Source organism: Triturus cristatus, chromosome 3_2 (genome assembly GCF_964204655.1).
Source record: "Triturus cristatus chromosome 3_2, aTriCri1.1, whole genome shotgun sequence".
NCBI lineage: Eukaryota > Metazoa > Chordata > Amphibia > Caudata > Salamandridae > Triturus > Triturus cristatus.
In genome coordinates, this window is record NC_140584.1 from 56770045 (window position 1) to 56787974 (window position 17930).

A 17930-nucleotide genomic window follows, 5' to 3' on the forward strand; every position below is an offset into this window, starting at 1 on the left:
AGGCTGAAGGTAGACTTTGACGGCAGTTCCAAAATATTCGATACCCCCACAGAAGCCCAAGAATTTTGTCGCACATATAGGGCGCGGAACACACAGAACTCGACGGAAGGCGTGCAGGCCTCATCTCCACACAGCGGATCAGATGCTAGCGCTGAACTTTTTTCGAACTCTGGAACTGGATGATGGTTTGATTGCATTTACTTGCTTTATTATTTGCGATCGGGATTTCGCACTGTTTAACGTTACATTCTGTTATTTCACTTGGTTGGTTTAACTTGAGAGCTGCCACCCCCTCTGGGTGTATCCTTTGTGTTTGACTCATTACATTCAAGGGGTCCACTTTCTGGTCCTCGGTTGTTAGCCTTACGGTCCCTATGACCAATGGGCAGGCGAATGTTGAAAGGGAAGGCCACTTTCGGGATGGAGGGCAGCTGGGTGGGGGGTGGGGGTAGGGGGTACAAGTACACATCGTTGTGGTTATATTGCACACTTTATTGTAACATTGCTTGCCATATTGACGCTGCGCACACTTCCTGACAGACTAGAGCTAATACACTGGCCAAATGTCACGGTTAGGTAACATTCAGGGGCCCTCGGCCGTCACTTTTATGTCCTGGAATATCAGGGGGCTCAATAATACTCGTAACAGGTGGCAGGTGATCCACTGTCTCATGCGGCACAAGGTTGACATAGCATACTTACAGGAGACGCACATCCCCGTTACTGATTCAGCAAATTTTAGCACCGGCTGGGGCCCGCATAGTTTTTTTGCCAATTACAGCAACTACGCCAGGGCCACGGCCATATTGATCCACAGGAGGGTTCCTTTCACACTCACAGACACGATCCGTGACCCCGAGGGTAGGTACGTGATGGTCACGGGCACCCTGTATGGACATACGGTCACCTTGGTCAATGTGTATGCACCAAATGTAGATCACCCCGTCCTGGACAGCACCTCCAGGGCGTCGGACGCCAAGCCACGTGCGCGGCGAGCTTTGAGGGACCTCTGTGAAAAACACACTTTAATTGACATTTGGCTGTGCCGCAACCCTGCCCTTACTGCCTACACCCATTACTCTAGCCCACACGGCACCGGGTCAAGAATAGACTACTGGCTGATCTCTCCTGCAGCCGCGGACTGGTTTGCCTCCCATACCACGCTTCCTTGCACATACTCCGACCACTCTCCGATAGTGTTACACTTAAGCCTCCCACGCCCAGAGGGATATGAGGGACAGTGGCGCTTCCCTGGCAGAGGCCTCCAAGACGACCTGTTCAAGGCCGAGGTCAGGGAAGCGATAAAGAACTATAGTTCAGTGGACACCATGGCGGTTCTGTGGGAAGGTTTTAAGGCCGTGATAAGGGGGGTATGCATTTCCAAGCAGGCGGGGGTGCTTCGAGATCTCAGACATACGTTGACCCGCATTGAGCAGGAAATAGCGGTGATCGACTCCTAGCTTGCAACACTCCCGGACACAGCGGCTCGGGCTAAGAGACTGACCCTATTGTCTGAATACAGAGACACAGCGGATCGCAAGATTTTATGCATGGGGAAATACCACACAGCTAGACGATATTGGGAGGGGGAGCGGCCTGGCAGAGTCCTGGCACAAATGCTGAGACCGCCTTACAGCAAGAACTATATCACGGAACTACACTACGCTAATGGCACTACCCTCACTTCCACAGTGACTATCCGAGATGAATTCCTAAATTATTACACCACTCTATACACGTCCAGAGCTAACCCTGATGGTACGGCACAGACTGCATATCTAGATGAAATTGCACTGGTGTTTTTTAGAGAAGTACATGCTTGGCTTCATGGCGGCGCCAATCTCTGTGGCGGATGTTCTCCTTGCCATAGACTTCTATAAGGAATTCAGGGATATTCTGGCCCCCCAGTTGATCGAAGTGTACGCAGAGGCCTTGGAAAATCAAATCCTTCCCCCCACGATGCGCGAAGCGGTGATTATTCTGCTTCCAAAGCCGGGGAAAGACCCTAAACAGTGCGGATAATACCGACCGCTATCCCTACTGAATTGGGACTACAAAATATTGGCAAAAGTGCTCGCTAACAAGCTTTCACAGCTGATGGAGTTTATCATTTCCCCAATGCAGTCGGGCTTCGTACCCAAACGCTCTACATCCTTGAACTTCCGAACACTGTTCGCTGTATTGCACAGAATCCAACCGGCGGTTCCTGCAGCAGCGGTATTGCTTGACGCTGAGAAAGCGTTTGATTCTTTGGAATGGGCTTTCCTAGTGGAAGTAATGCAGCGCATGGGCCTACCTTATAGTTGCATCGCAATTGTCTCCTTACTATACAGAGGCCCTTCGGCCCGACTTCGCCTAAACAGCACTCTGTCCAAGCCGTTTACACCGTGGGACTAGACAGGGTTGTCCTCTGTCCCCGCTATTATTCATTTTAGAGATGGATCCACTAGTCCGGCACTTCCAAGAGCGACATCTGCATAGAGGTCTACAATTCAGAACGGGCCCGCTCTTGGCTTCCCTATTCGCGGATGACACCATCCTGTATGTCCAGGAGCCTCATCTAAACCTGGCTCCTTTAATTCGGGAAATTATCCGATTTGGCAGTTTCTCGAGGCTGGGCATCAATTGGCACAAGTCTGTTATATTCCCACTAACAGAGTCCACGGTCCGATGGGACTGTGAATTCCCTCTGGAATTGTGCCAAGACTCTGTGAAATATCTTGGCGTCCACATCCACCTGGATACCACCCAAATCATACGCTTGAATTATGGGCAGACCTTTCAGAAACGAGAGGAGCAGGTGGACAGATGGCTAAGACAACCCTTGTCTCTAGCTGACAGAGTGGCTATCATAAAAATGGTGGTCCTCCCCAAATTGCTATATCTATTTGCTAAAATACCCCTGTGCCCCTGTCGGACGGTTTCTTTCGCACTCTAAGGTCACTTATGATCCGGATAGTGTGGGGTGGCAGGCGCCCCTGAGTTCGCTGGTCCATACTGACCCAGCCTTATGACAGAGGAGGTTTTAGTGTCCCAGACTTCCAATTGTACTACCTGGTGGCGCAGTGCCGCTACGCGCACGCCTGGTTTCGCCCCGACGCCCACGTCCCGTATCTGAGACCGGAGGCGGACTTGGTTCTTCCAGACAAATTGAGCGAGATCCTACCAGGTGGTTACCCTCGGGACAAGCAGGATATTCAGACAGTGTCAACAACTGCCTGGGCCTGGGACAGACTGCGTAGGCATACGGGGGCCACATCTTTATATTCGTCTGCCCTTCCCTTGCCCAACACCAGATGGTTCCCACTTACTGGAGAGCGGATAATACAGCGCACACTAGCAACAGCAGACATAGCTAAGATAGGTGACCTATTTCCAGGGGGACATGTATTCACAATAGACGAAGACGACAGATTCCTAGATTGCAATTTTATGACCCGCTTCCTCATGTACAGAATGAAAGCCGCCTTGCGTGCGGAGTTTCACTCATTCCCGGTTGAGCTGGATGCATTCCCCCCGCTCGGCCTGGTCCTGGAGGATACAGGTGGAGCTTGCCTAGTTTCTAAAATGTACAGGGCTTGCGCTCAGCTTCTTCCTGTGGAAGACTCCAGAGTCAGACAGGAACGGGAGGCGGATGTAGGCGGGGCGATCACAGTGACCAATGGAAGAAGTGCTGTGGGTTCACCGGGGATATCTCATTTAACAGTTGTCATAAGTTATTACATTTTAAATTTCTCCGCCGTGCTTATTACACGCCTGCCATGGCCCACAAGATTGATACTTCCAAACCTCAAAACTGCTTGAAATGCACCGCTCCACATGCTGGTTTTCTTCATCTGGCCTGGACCTGCCCTCGTTTACAGACCTATTGGGCGGAGGTACACGAAACATTGGGGAAAATCATTGGGATTCCTCTAGTCCTCCCTTCCTGAAATCGCCCTCCTGGGCTACACAGTTCAGATTCCCAAGAAGGCTAGGAGATTGGCGTCCCTACGGCTACTGCTGGCGAAGAGGGAGGTAGCCATCCACTGGGGTAGGAAAACAGTCCCCAAGTTACAAGACAGGTTGCATAGCCTGGTGTATTGCAACACTAATGCAGAGTTAAATGCCAGTTTGATGCCGCCAACATCCCATCCCAAAGACATATGGGTACTACTGCGAGCATACTTGGACATGGCCAGGCTAGCTTCTGCCTCACAAACTAACGACGGCATAGTGGGCTGAGAGACGGGTGTCGCACACTGTCACACCACATGACATGGCGTAAGCTTGTGGTGAGGTTACGGCCCAGTACATCCACAGGAAAGCGACTGCTCAGACTTTGCAGGATGGTGTGGGGAAGGTGGGCGGGAGCGAGGGAGGGGGGTTGGAATCTGGTGCCTATTGGGTGTTGCCACTGTATGAATCAATATTTTTTTTCCATTATTGTAGCATGTACTGTCAGGTACGACTCGTTCCTTTTTTGGTTTGCAATAATCATATGCAATGCAATGTGAATTGCTTTCTTTATTTGGAAAAAGAAAGTGTAAAAACAAAAAAATCTTCTCAGCAATGACGGATTCCTTCGTTTCGGCCAGGTAGCTGCCCCACTGCTGAGACCCGGGCCCCAACAAAGTGCCACTACCACCCTTCTCCAAAATATCACCTCCAGGCTGATGTTTGATGGCGATTTCATTTTTAAATTCTTTGTACATTTATTTGCATTAATCTGCAGTACACCTACTTATACATTCTGTGATATTCACTTAAAAGTTGACAATAGTTAATAGTCCAGCACCTGAGAGTGGGAATGTCCTGACTGAATTGTATCATCCCATTAAAAAATATCCAGCTAAGGTTGATCCAGAAGACTCCATTGCATGTCAGTTGTGGAAGAGAACAATAGATTTGTTTTTGCAACATGTTTGATCCCGATTGGTTCTCTACATGGAAATGGTGGGCATTATCCGATTGCTGCGTTTGGTCTTTCGTGTCGAAGGGAGAGGATATGCTTATTCCTACCCAGGACCATAATATTTGAGGAATCTGAGGGTTTAAACATGCATCCTTCATGAGCAGAAGTCCCCTAAGACGACTCCATTTGTGAAGCTGTAACTTCTGCAAACACGCCTATGTATATAGGCCGCAGGCCTATTGTTTGGGGATTTACAGTCATTTTCAAAGCAGAGGCAAGGTTCTTGAACTCTCACTGGAGTGGCATTACTTAGAATAATTGTATATCCACTGTAACTATGGAAGCACTGCTCCCTTAACACAAAAAATGAACATTCAACTGTAGACTCTGTGCATGCAGAGACATGTGTAAGTAAGAGCCCGGATGAGCTGAGGTTTCAGGTTGGGTTAGAGAAATTGATATGGATGTTTATGTATGAAGAGCCTAGATTTTGCAGGGCTGTGTATCTGTGTATGAGGAGTTTGAAAAATCTGCGTTTGTGAACAGGAATTCAGTGGTGTGGGGTAATGTGTGTGCAGATTAGAAGCTTCAGTGTGAATTTGGCTGATGTGTTTCATATGGTCTGAAGTCTTCTGGTCAGTTGGGCGGTAATATTGACGTAGTGTGTGTTACCGTAGTCCAGCCTGCTGGTGATGATGGCCTGGGTTGTGTTTATTGGGAGCCATTTGAAGACTTTTTGAGTATCTTGAAGGTGTAGAAGAAAGTGGGGGCAACTGCATTGACTTGGCTGCTCATCACAAGTTGGTTGTCCAACACTAATCCTAAATTCCTGGCTTGGGTGACTGTGCAGGGTGTTGGCCTGAGATCTGATGACAACATGGTGTATTTCCATGGCGATGTGTCTGCGCCAAAGAGTATAGCTTCCATTTTGTCTGTTAAGTTCAGGCAGTTCACCTATATTCGGGCGACTACAGACATGCAAAAGGTGAAGTTGGTCCGGGTGCTGTGTTTCATTGGAGGCAGAAAGGATGAGCTGGGCGCTGTCGGCATAAGAGATAGTGTTGATTCCATGGGACTGGATGATGCTAGTGAGAGTAGGCATGTAGTCTTCTAACCAGGTGGAGCTGAGAGAGAAACCTTGGAGTACTCCACAGATTAAGGTGTTATGGTGGAGTGAAGCCATAAAGAACTATTTTATATCAATCATGGAACAGCCTTGCCTTAACTGCCTTTCAGAGTGAGAAATCTCAAACAATTTTGTTTAGTTACAATACTAATGAGAAGGAAGTTCCACTGGGTGGACCTGAAAGGTTTGCCACGACTGTGAAGCATGATCCATGGGTCCTCAATCCTAGCATAATTCAAGGATTGATGGGAACACCCCAAATGAGTACTCCAGCAGGTCTGTTGAAAAGAAAATTAGGGGCATATTCTCAAGGACTTATCGCAGAGTTAGCGGCACTTTATCGCAGCCAAAGTGGCGATAAATTTATCGCCCTATTCACAAGCTGGTGCTAACAGCCCATATCACCAGTTTTCCTGCGATAGCAGCCGCAAAAAACATCGCCACAGATGACACCTGCAACTAAAACTAATGATATGCAGAGTAGGCGTTTCCGTGCAAAAAGCCCCAACAACACCACTTCGCAACATTCTCAACGACCAGCTAGATCGACGGTAAGAACACAAAACATGCGATAAGGCGCGTTAGCAGCAGGGATTTAACACCTGCTCCTACCTGGTGTTAAGTCGGACGACAACCTGCAGTAAAAAAAAAGGGAGCCCCGCCCAGAGCCACACCTGCAGAACAACAGATGCCATGGAGCTAATGATCATGCAGCTCTGACACCCAAGAGGGCCACAACACCCACCGCCACCCCTCCCCCCGGGCCCCACCCCGGGCTCCCCCAGACAAAGATATTTCACATCAAATTTACGAAATGATGAACAAAACAATTTGCCTGATGTTGCACAATTACAACAATTAACATTCATGTGTGGTCAGAAAAAGGAGAATCATTCATTCATCTTTGAGTTTCCAAACACATTTTTATTCAAATTAAGCTCAAAACAACTACTTGGAATAGCCATGGCGGGTCTTCTCTGGACAATCTGTAAGTCACAGCCTGCAAGACAAAATTCAAGATAAGAAGGTGTGTCATGCGCTCATCAAAGGACAGGGAGAGAGAGAGAAAGAGAGAGAGAAAGAAAGGGAGAGAGAGAGAAAGGGAGAGAGAGAGAAAGGAAGAGAGGGGGAGATAGAGAGAGAGAGAGAGAGAGAGAGAGAAAGAGAGGGAGAGAGAGAGAGAGAAAGAGAAAGAGAAAGAGAAAGAGAGGGAGAGAGAGAGAAAGAGAAAGAGAGAGAGAGAGAGAAAGAGAGGCAGAGAGAGAGGCAGTGAAAGGAAGAGAGGGAGATGGAGAGGGAGAGAGAGTTCAGACACTGCACACCCAGGCCTCACTGCTCACCTGCTGCCACCGGTGTGTCCCCAACCACTTGCCAGTATACACTGCAGTCCACCAGGTCCCTTATCTGAAACAGAGTCCAGATTTATGAATGGCAGAGTTCATATCATTGCACACGGCATAATCGCTTGCCCGCCCCTGCGCACACAGGCTGCTGCACCCCAGCCCCTCCCGCCGGCCAGTGGTGATCACCCGCCCCTGCGCACCCAGGCCTCACTGCTCACCTTCCGCCACCGGTGTGTCTCCAAGAGGGCCCACCACATGCCGGTGCAAGCTCCAAGCCCAGGGCCCGCGACCTTGGCAGCCTCCACATCATGCAGCCCCGCACCGCGGGCCACAAGGTCACACAGGTGATTCTGGGTCTTGATTTTGCAATGGCAGATATATCAGTGCACACGGCATCAATGCAGGCTGCACACCTGCCCAGCTCTTTAGGTGCCACTAACTCTGTGAACCGCGAGGCAATGCCACGTGGCGGTAGGCCCGCGCTGCCCGCTGGCTCAGGCCTACACTGCGGTCCAGCAGGGCTCACACAAATCCTTACCAGTCCGGCCCACCAGGACGGCGCATCATCGCAGGCTGCACACACCCTCAGCACTTAAGGTGCCCCTACCTCAGTGCACCGAATGTTACCGTCCCGTGGAGGTAGGCCCGTGCCGGCTGCAGTGTATCCGGTGCCACAAAGTCTGTATAATGCAAGTCATGGACCCAATATGATTGAGTCTCATGATATGCCAGGCGGACACAGCCATGTCACCTCCACCAGTGAGGAAGAACTGGGATACGTAGCGTCATCGTCCCCCCCATTATACGTTTATACGTAAGCCAAGTGGGCTGCCTTGGCGTACGCCAGGCCAGCGTAGGGGTGTGAATAATTATCCCTGGGCTCTTGCCTTGGTTCATTTCTGGGCTGGACAGGAAACCAGCTGATGCGTGTGTCCCTGTCGCAGTGTCGGCGCCACACGGCCCGCAATCGACAATGTTGCAATGTCGCATGCACCCTGAGGGTGGCCACGCACGAAGGGACTGTACAAGGAGCGCAAGACCGCTCTGGCTCATACATGCCAACTGTTGTGTGTGTATCACTATTGGTGCACCACAAGCCCAAGGCCTAGCCTCAATTGCAGCGCGAAAGCCACATCACATTTCCAGAATGCAAGCAGGAGTCAGACTAACATTAGGGATGAAAGCACCTTTGTCTCAATACACAAGGCGGAAGGACATCTACACCTCCGACCTTAGTCTTGCATGCGGCTGGCACCCCCTGAGAGAGATACCATGGCAGATGATGACGACGCCCAAACTACGCACAGCTCTAATGAAAGACCAACGTATCCACACCCCACACACAAGAAGTCCTTGCTCGAGGTACTCTTGCATGGAATGCCCTTGACACTTACGTACACAACAACCCATACGTCCAAACGTTGCACACTCATATGACTCATTGGTCCGAGCTGTGGCATATCATCCCCATAACTGCCGCAGGTCAGAAGAGTGACGGTTCTACGTGAGCCACCAACGCAAGGGCAGAACATCCCGGGCACATGCACAACGCCTGTCACGTAGACTATACCATGTCTAAATGCTGCCAGTTAGTGTCTGATGCATTGGTCTGCATGTTGTGGCCCTTGTCTTGCACGTACTGATGCGCACATGCTAATTAAGTCTACGCAACTTCACTAGAGTTCAACTGTGATGAGTGTTGATTTTAATTTATTTATTTTATTTATTTAAGGTTTTTATAGAGCGCGTAGTCACCCATGAGTATCCCAGCGCTATACCTCGTAATCCTGATGGGAGGGGGTGCGGAAAATAAGAATGGTTTATGGAAAGAGGAGGGTTTTGAGCGATTTCCTAAAACGGAGGAGATTCGGTTCTGTTCTTAGTTTCAGAGGGAGCGCGTTCCATTGCTTCGCTGTGTGAACCGAAAAACGGCGACCTCCTGAACGGGCTTTTTTCACCCTGGGTACCACAATGAGGTTTCCATGGTCCGATCGGAGCGCTCTAGTAGGTCTATAGGGGGTGATACAGTTTTTGAGAATTGGTGGGCCTTCGTTGTGGAGCACTTTGTGAGCCAGGCAGAGGGCCTTGAATACCACTCTTTCCCTGATCGGTAGCCAGTGCAGTTTTTTCAATGCGGGTTTTGCAGATGTTCTGGCCGGGGTGTTCGTGAGCATCCGGGCAGCGGCATTCTGGATTTTCTGTAGTGTCTGGAGGGTGGTTTCAGGGGCTCCCAAATGAATGGCGTTACTGTAGTCCAGCCTGGACACAATCAGGCCTTGGATCAACTGTTTCCGGGAATTGAAAGGGAGTAGGGGAAGCACCTTCCTACATGATCTTAACAGGCCGAAACAAACGCCGGCCGTCTTCCTTGCCTGCGTTCTAAAGGTAAGATCTTTCTCTAACCATATTCCCAAACTCTTGACCTCCGTCTTGGGGGCAGGAGGTTCACCAAGACAGGCGGGCCAGATGTTCGGGGGTAGATCTAGCGTTTTTTGACCTAGGAGCAGAATCTCTGTTTTTGACCCATTTAATTTCAGGGCTGAGTCGTTCATCCATTGCTGTATATTGGAGAGACAGTCATGAAGGTTGGAGGGCTCTTGTTTGGGGTGAGATAGAGTTACCACCAGCTGTGTATCGTCAGCATAACTGATGATAGTGACTCCGAATGGGGAGACCCTCTCCTCCAGTGGGCCCATGTACACGTTAAATAACGTGGGGCTCAGTGACGAGCCCTGTGGCACACCACACCGGAGGGGGATGGCAGGGGAGCGGCTGTCACCTTCCCAGACTTGGAAGGAGCGCTGGCAGAGAAAGGATGAAAGCCATTTCAGAGCCTTGTCTTTCACTCCGATGTTTTCCAGGCGTTGGGTTAAGACCTGGTGGCTGACAGTATCGAAGGCCGCACTCAGGTCCAGGAGGACCACTGCCACTGATCCTCCTGTATCGAGAATGTCTCTGGCCTTCTCCACTGCTGCAAGGAGAGCGGTGTCAGTGCCTTGACCTGGTCGGAAGCCCGTCTGGGAGTTCTTGAGGAGATGGTTGGTTTCCAGAAACTGTGACAGTTTTTTATTTACAAGTTTCTCAGTGACCTTACCAATCCAAGGAAGGAGAGAGATGGGTCTATAGTTTGATAGATCCTCAGGGTCTAATGAAGGTTTCTTAAGAAGTCCTTTAACGACCGCTTCCTTCCAGCTAGGGGGGACTTCACCTTGGGTTAATGAGGTGTTGATCAGAGCGGTCAGCGGGGGCACTATGGTATGGGTGATTTTTTTGAGGAATCGTATGGGCACTGGGTCACTGGGAGCGCCACTCTTTATTGAATCAAATGTTGCTGCTACCTCCTCCATGGTAACCGGGCCGAAGGAAACCAAGTGAGGGGCGGCGGGCTTCAAGGGGGAATTCCTCTGCAGGGGATGATGGTCCTCATATCCTTCAATGGAGTCGGTTTTAGCAGCGGGAAGAGAGGCGAGGAATGACAAATCGTGTGCCTCATTGAGCATTGTCCGTACACAGTGAGGGACGGACTGACGCATGTCACTTAGGGATTAGTCCCTATTGCCAGCTCCACCTCTGTGAGCCAGACATTGTGGTTGGGATAGTTGCTTATAGACCTGTGCTCTTACGTGTCTTCAGCAATGTGAGTATGGTGTCCAACTTCTTGCCAGGTGGATAAATGTGATCCATCACTACAGGCTGTGTCCATCCAGTTAAGTGTGAGTAGGTATCCGAAGAGATGTTCTGTTGTCAAATGTGATGGGGTACACTACTTTAGGCCTGCCAACTACTTTGACATTTCGCACACAGCCCTATTTCTAACATTGCGTGGGGCAAAGTTGTGAAATTGCGCGATTGTTGTATCAGAGCAATGAGGCCACAGCTAGTGCACATATTCCCAGTCATCTCACTGCCTCTGTGTGTCACGGTCACACACGCGCACTGCATTAATTTCCCAGGGTGTTCCTTTTTTTGCAACCAATGTCCTTACATTCATTCATACTTTCATACTTGATCGATTATGGACATGACACATCTGTGTGATTTTGAATGATTTATTCACATTCGGTGGAGTGTCCGAGCTGGAGCAATACATGGGCATTCAAACCCCACATTACATTGTAGCCCAGTGGAGGGCCAGCCAGAGTCATTTAGGGATTGACAAGTACATCGGAAGAGGAAAGGTACAGTCTGCAGTCTGATTGCTGTGTCATTGTTAAGCAGATAAAATATGGCAGTCCATGTCGAGGTCCAAGGTGAGTGTCGCAGAGTGTTTCAGGGGACAGTGGGAGGTGTTGTTACAGGGCATGATGCAGAGGGCAGAACCAAGCTGAAACGGGGCAGAGAAGATTGCTACTGGCTCCTTCTTAATACACAGGTGGAATCACCCGCATCTTCGTCCTCTATGTCATCTGTCTGACATGTGGGTGCTGATGTTTGGTCTGCAGCACTGTGTGCCACTGACACATCAGGCGCCGGAGATGTGTGTGTGGAAGTACCAGCAGCATTCATCAGAGACTGCCTTAGTGGAAGCAATGCGATGATGAGGATCTGCAGGGCATGGAAGATACCAACAACTTTTCGCTCGTGTGCATCCGTGGCAGCCATTCTTTCCGCATGCATCCGCTCCATGTTCTCCATTGTCCTCAGCATCTGTGGCAACTCTCGGCTGACATCGCTGAGGCCACTCTGACTCAATAGTTGTTGTCCTCTCAGAGGCATGACTCCAGCGGTGCCAGGCATGCATTGTTGGACATCATGGAGCGAACTGTGGGTGTCCATTAGGGAGTGTAAGTGGTCCCTGATGTGACTTAGACAGACACCCACGTATGTCATGTAGTTTGGCTGCCATGTGGTCGAACCCCACCCGCACCTGTTTAGCCACCTCCTTCTGGCAGTCTAACACCTGGCCTTGGAATGCAATGTGTTCTTCAGTGAGGTGCTGGGAGCCAGCTGTGGCGGTGGGTGCTTCCTGCTGTGTGGTCTGTGCAGGGGTTGGGGTCTCCTCGATGCAGCTGGGCTGCCCTGCTCCTGGAGATGGGTTGCCATAGCTGTCCATGAGCTGTTGGAGGGCATCGATGTTGAAGTTGGAGAGGTCCTCTTCATCAACAGTGAAGAGTTGTTGGGTCTGCTATGCAGGAGGTGTTGATTGTCCCTCTGCAATGTGAATGGGAGTTGCAGTTTAACATTGTGTTGACATGTATGTTGACGCATTGTTCAAGTTTAAATACAGACTGCATGACAATGTACATTGTGACTGTTTGGGAGGAGCTGACTATTTCATGCGGGACAGTGGACATTTGAACTACATCAAGGATGTGAGGTTGTACATGTACATTATCGTCTCACAGTTTCCTGCTATGCCAGATGTGATTGGCCAGTTTCTACGCACAAGCGGAACCAGTTGTGTACTTTGTTCTGTGGTGAGAGTGTTGCACTTTGTACCTTGTTGTCAATGTTGAAGTGCTGTTATTGCTATGTCTGTGTGCTGCATTGTGGGAGAGTCGCACCTGCAGCTGTGATTTTGCTGCCCCTTATCCCTTTCATGCAGTGTGCCTTTGACTTCTGTGCATCTACAGTGCTGAGATGTTGCAGACTTGGCTAATTTTGACTCTTGTGATAGGCATTTCAACAGTAATTTTACCGGATGATTGGCAGGTGTATTTTAAAGGGCTCTATAACCACCCCACAGATCAAGTGGCCTTTTTGGCCCCAGTAGTCTCTATAGATTCCACACAGCCACTATTTTTCTCTATGGAGGAAGTCAGTGTAGGTATTGCCGCCCTAAGCCGTAACAAGGCCCCGGGTCCTGACGGTATCCCGCCAGATCTTTATCATAGCAATCCTGAAGTGTGGATCCCTCTTCTGACTAGAGTTTTAAATGCTGCTATTACAAGTGAAATGCCAGCCTCATGGTCCTCTGCAATAATTGTCCCGATATATAAGAAGGGCGACAGGGACAGCCCCCACTGTTATCGTCCAATTTCGTTAATAGACGCCACCATGAAGGTTTTGGGTGGGGTCATTTTAAACAGACTGGAGGACTGGGCAGAACTTAAGGGGGGTGATTACCGACACCCAGTATGGGTTTCGGAAAGGAAAGTCCACAGTAGACCAATGTCTCAACCTATATTTAATTAGTGCCAAATACACCATAGCCAAAAAGGGATCATTATTTCTGGCCTTTATGGACCTCTCAGCTGCGTTTGATCGTGTGAATCGCAGCAAATTGTGGGCACTGCTTGGCGATATGGGGATTGACCCCTCACTTATAGGCATACTGCATACTCTTCACTCGACACCTCAGCCGTAGGTAGGTACTCGCCCGCGGGGCATCTAACCAAAAGTTTTGAATGCTCGAGTGGGGTGCGCCAGGGTTGCATTCTTGCATCCTTTTTTATTTGTGTTATATATAAATGGGTTGGACTCCACTCTTAGCAGTATTGCGACAGATGTCCCTAGGATAGGCTCACGTAAAGTTCCAGTCCTATTATATGCATATGATGCTGTTCTCCTGGCTCATACTCCCTCTGCACTACAAATTTTAATAGATGGTTTTACAACTTTTATGACAAATCTGGACATGTCACTAATCTCACTAAATCATATGTGATGACGGTAGGGGAGAAACCACGAAGACAACAGAACTTTACAATTGGCACACATGTACTAGGAAATGTACCCATGTTTACTTACTTAGGCATAACCTTTGATGTAAAGCTGAATTTTAAAAATTTAATAGACGAAAAATGTCTTAACATGTCCAGGATTACAGGGTCCTTCAAGGGATGTGTCACACAGTTGGGGTACTGGACGCCCGGTCTTATTTTAAAATTGTATAATTCCATTTGCTGTTCAGAGGTTCTATATGGTAGCGAAGTTTGGGGTTTCACATCAACGTCGAAACTTCAAACAGTGGAAAATAAATATTTGAAAAGCTTGCTGAGAGTTCCGCCTAGCTCACCTACTTTCAGCATTCAAGCAGAGTTGGGGATCTTGGACTCTTGGGCATGGTTTATCCGCAGATGTCGTGGCATGCACCATGTCATGATAATTGGACTGCAGCCATGCTAGTCGTCATGCAGTGTCACTTGCATTGTCAGTGTGGCTCACAGACACGCAGCTTTGCTGGTTTTGACAGGTGTGCATGGGTTGGTTGTGAGATTGGTGCAGTGTGGGGAGGGGCTCCTTTGTGCCCATAGTGGATATGGGCCTACTTGCTGTTTGCATGTATGCTGCAGTGTGCCAAGTGGATCAGGGACATGATCCAGAGTCATTGTGGTTGTGCAGTGTGCTCTACTTAATTGTGCATTTGTGCCATTGTGCCAATCTCCCCCCGTCCCCCCAGGCCCTGTTCGGTTCTCACCCTGGTGCTGTTGTGTCAGGTCATGTCGAGCAGTGTCCGGACCCCCAACTCCTACCACCGTCTCCCCACTGATGACACCATTTCCTCCATCTCATCCAGCTCCTGGTGTTCCTCTGGACTGCCACCTCCAGTCTGCATTGCTGCCTGATGGTTCTCAGTGAGTTTCTTCTTGGTTTTGCACTTCGGGTCATTCCAGCGCCTCTTGACCTCTCCAATTGTCCTCCTCCTCACTCCAACTGCAGTCACCTTGTCCAGGATGGCCTGCTATATTGTATTTTTATTTGCCAATGACAGGTTAGAGATGACAGTTGTTGGTGGTGTTCTATCACCTCCGTGATGATGATCCTGTTTTCCTGCGGACTGAACCTCGTCTTCCTCGTATTCTTCTCCTTACCCTTCCATGACCCGAGGTCCCAGGATGGTCTCCTGGGGGCTTGTGGGGTTCGGGTCGTCCTCTGTACTTGCTCCAGCTTCCTCCATGGTGCTACGCAATTCAAATTATTTTGTTTGTGTTTTCCGGTGCTTTTATAGTGCATTTTCCCGCATGACGCGTGGGAATTGCAGGCCTGTCGCTGGTTATCGCTGATTTTTGTATCGCGATTGGCCACAGCGCAACTTTTTTCACGTTTATGTTTTGCATTTTTTCGGCGTCGCGTTACTTTTAACGCGGTCATTTGACGCGTTGTCGTGAGACCATCGCATGGTACCATGGGCTGAGAATACAACGTTAACACAGTGTTATTTTCTCGCCATAGACTGCGATATGCAAAGTTGGGTTAAGCTAATTTTGCGATAATTATCACACGTTCTTGAGAATATACCCCTTAGGGTCCAATGTGTAAAATGTGAAAAAGTTCCACACAAAAAGCATTGAGGCAGGTATGCATCTGTTCTGGAAAGCAATTAAAAGAATTCATGGCAAGTGAAACGTCTCTAAACTTTTCAAATCCCTGCGATATGTGAGTGCTACATTATGGATACATTGAAATGTATCCAAAGACTATTCATCCTTGAGTAGATATCTTTTACAATAGCGAAGTGGACCGGGATTAAAATTCATATGACCATCATGCTTTAATATGGGCAAAATATGCCTCTAAAGCCCAAACTAGTAAAAAGGCAACTGATATAGTACTGTTGAGTGTCAAAAGTTGAGTCTGCCAGCAAGACAAGTTACTGAATCCCTGAGGAAGGGTACCGAAAGCGGTATCTAACAATAGGCGCCAAAAGTCACTTCCCGGATCGAATTGTCTAGAATTTTAAGACCCTGCCACACTGAGTTTAAGCGATTATCAGACATCCAACATCTGGTCACATTCAGATTGTGAAAAATGTTTATCGATGAATTATCACCAAGTGTGCCTCTCATTTAAGCTGTCAAAACCAAAAAAAACAGGACCAGCTAACGGATCTCCTGTGAGGAAGCAACCCCTTTGGAACAAAAATAATTACAACTGTGAATTTTGAGTCCCCTCAGTGTACTATAACACTTCTCCTTAAAATGAAATGTTTTTGTCATGCCGCCATCAGCTCTAGGCTAAGAAACAGGGTGAAATTTAGTGCATGCATGCATGCCAACAAACAGTGAAAGCAAGCACGAGTTTTTGCCTTTTAATGGAAGAGTTTTTCAGCTTATCTTTGAACTCTATTGCGTCATTAATTCCTTTTCCTGACCGAGAGCTTTTATTTGTATTACTAAAAGAGCGGCTCATCTCTTTATTCCACTATTCTTGACCCAACTCAGAGTTATAGATCCGGGAAGTGGCCAGATGCATTGTAAGACTTTGTCGTAGATCGAAAAAGTGGTGGAATAAGATGCAGTCGGGGAGAAAGCTTTGACATTTCACACAAGAACTTGCTAACTTGGTGGCTGTCGCTGATTCCAAGGCTCCTCTTGAAAGTGTGGATTGTAAGAGACAAATATAGCACAAATCAATCTGTCAAAGAAAAAAGACGATAAATAGATTCATACATTTAGCAAAATAGAAAATGAGTATTGTAGACCTGACTCGAGGGAACAAAGTAGGGTAGAGCAAGCAAGAAGAAACCTCATGAAAAATAGATGAACGGTTTGCTGGTTGAGTGCCATGTTAGTTGGTCGGCCTCTAGCATATCACTTGTAGACATTGGTCAGAGCTGACCCTAGCTCTGCTAGACCAAACCTGGGAGTTGCCTTAGACCAAGAACTCCCAGGTTTGTTCTAATATCTCAGCAGACGTGGGGCAGACAAAACCATTCTGTGGTCGCAAGAAGACTCTTTAGCTATTTGACAAATCCACAGATCTGATTAATGTGGCCATCTTGAGGAGCGCTTGTGTGAAGAGCATCTACTTTGTACTTACAAGTATCAATGACATCATCTAGAGAGGGATCAAAATGAAGCCACATGTTTTTTGATGGCCTTGCAATGAAGAACCATGTGCTCACTATGTGCAGTGGACTGATTTAAAGATTATGTTTCTAAGAAGGAACTTAATCCATCACATGCTGCTGAGAAGCTTGCATTTATACTTTGCTCTATCGCTAAATGACCTGCAATCAATAAGATTTGAGCTGGAGGAAAGTAACTTTCTGTATCTCAGCTCTTCCCATGGAACTCAATGCAAAACAATTTCAGGAATGTTGAAATTAAATCCATTTATGAATGCATTTAATGGATTTCCTCTTCCCTGAGTAAAACTTAAACTTTCCCTTTTCCACGCAATAGTGTTACAGCACCAAGAGGCCCTATGAGTTTACATGCACTCTGAAAACATGTTTACATATATCATAGCATTACATGTTTCAAAAACAATCCAGACAGTCAACATGTTCACTCGCTTTTCTGTGAAATAGACTGCAATTAAATTTTGAGCAGTATTGTTTGAGACGCAGTACAGATGAGTGAAGAAATCAAGGAGTCTTGTGCCAACCCCACAGTGTCAAGAATTGGGGTCACCAGCATAAGTAATCCAGGTTTCAGTTCTGGTTAAGGACCTGATTACAAGTTTGGAGGTGGGGAGCCGGGTTTGCTCCGCAGCCGCACTGCCAAGCTTATTGTCGGGCCGCCCGCCAGATTATGAGTGTTTCTCATGTCTAACGAGCTTTTATTTGATGTTCCCGCGGCGGTGCCTCAGAAAATGGGCACCACAATGGGAATGCCAAAATCAGTTCCTGCGTAGCATGTTCTGTAAAGTCCATGCCGCGCAGGAACTGGGGTGCAGGCAC

General features: G+C 48.3%; 1 long non-coding RNA gene across 3 annotated transcripts in view; it reads right to left on the reverse strand.

Moving 5' to 3' along the window:
* LOC146856789 (uncharacterized) overlaps positions 1 to 17930 on the reverse strand; it is a 226020-nt gene that overhangs the window by 32783 nt on the left and 175307 nt on the right. Inside the window, exons 4-5 of one of the 3 annotated variants that reach the window (XR_014979814.1) lie at positions 7361 to 7424; positions 6926 to 7020 (exon numbers count right to left, since the gene is read on the reverse strand). The exons of 1 other annotated variant lie outside the window; for it this stretch is intronic. This is a non-coding gene — a long non-coding RNA (uncharacterized LOC146856789). Of the gene's footprint in view, positions 1 to 6925; positions 7021 to 7360; positions 7425 to 11440; positions 12515 to 17930 lie in introns of those variants that run through there. One more of the 3 variants, XR_014979815.1, reaches the window with a different exon arrangement.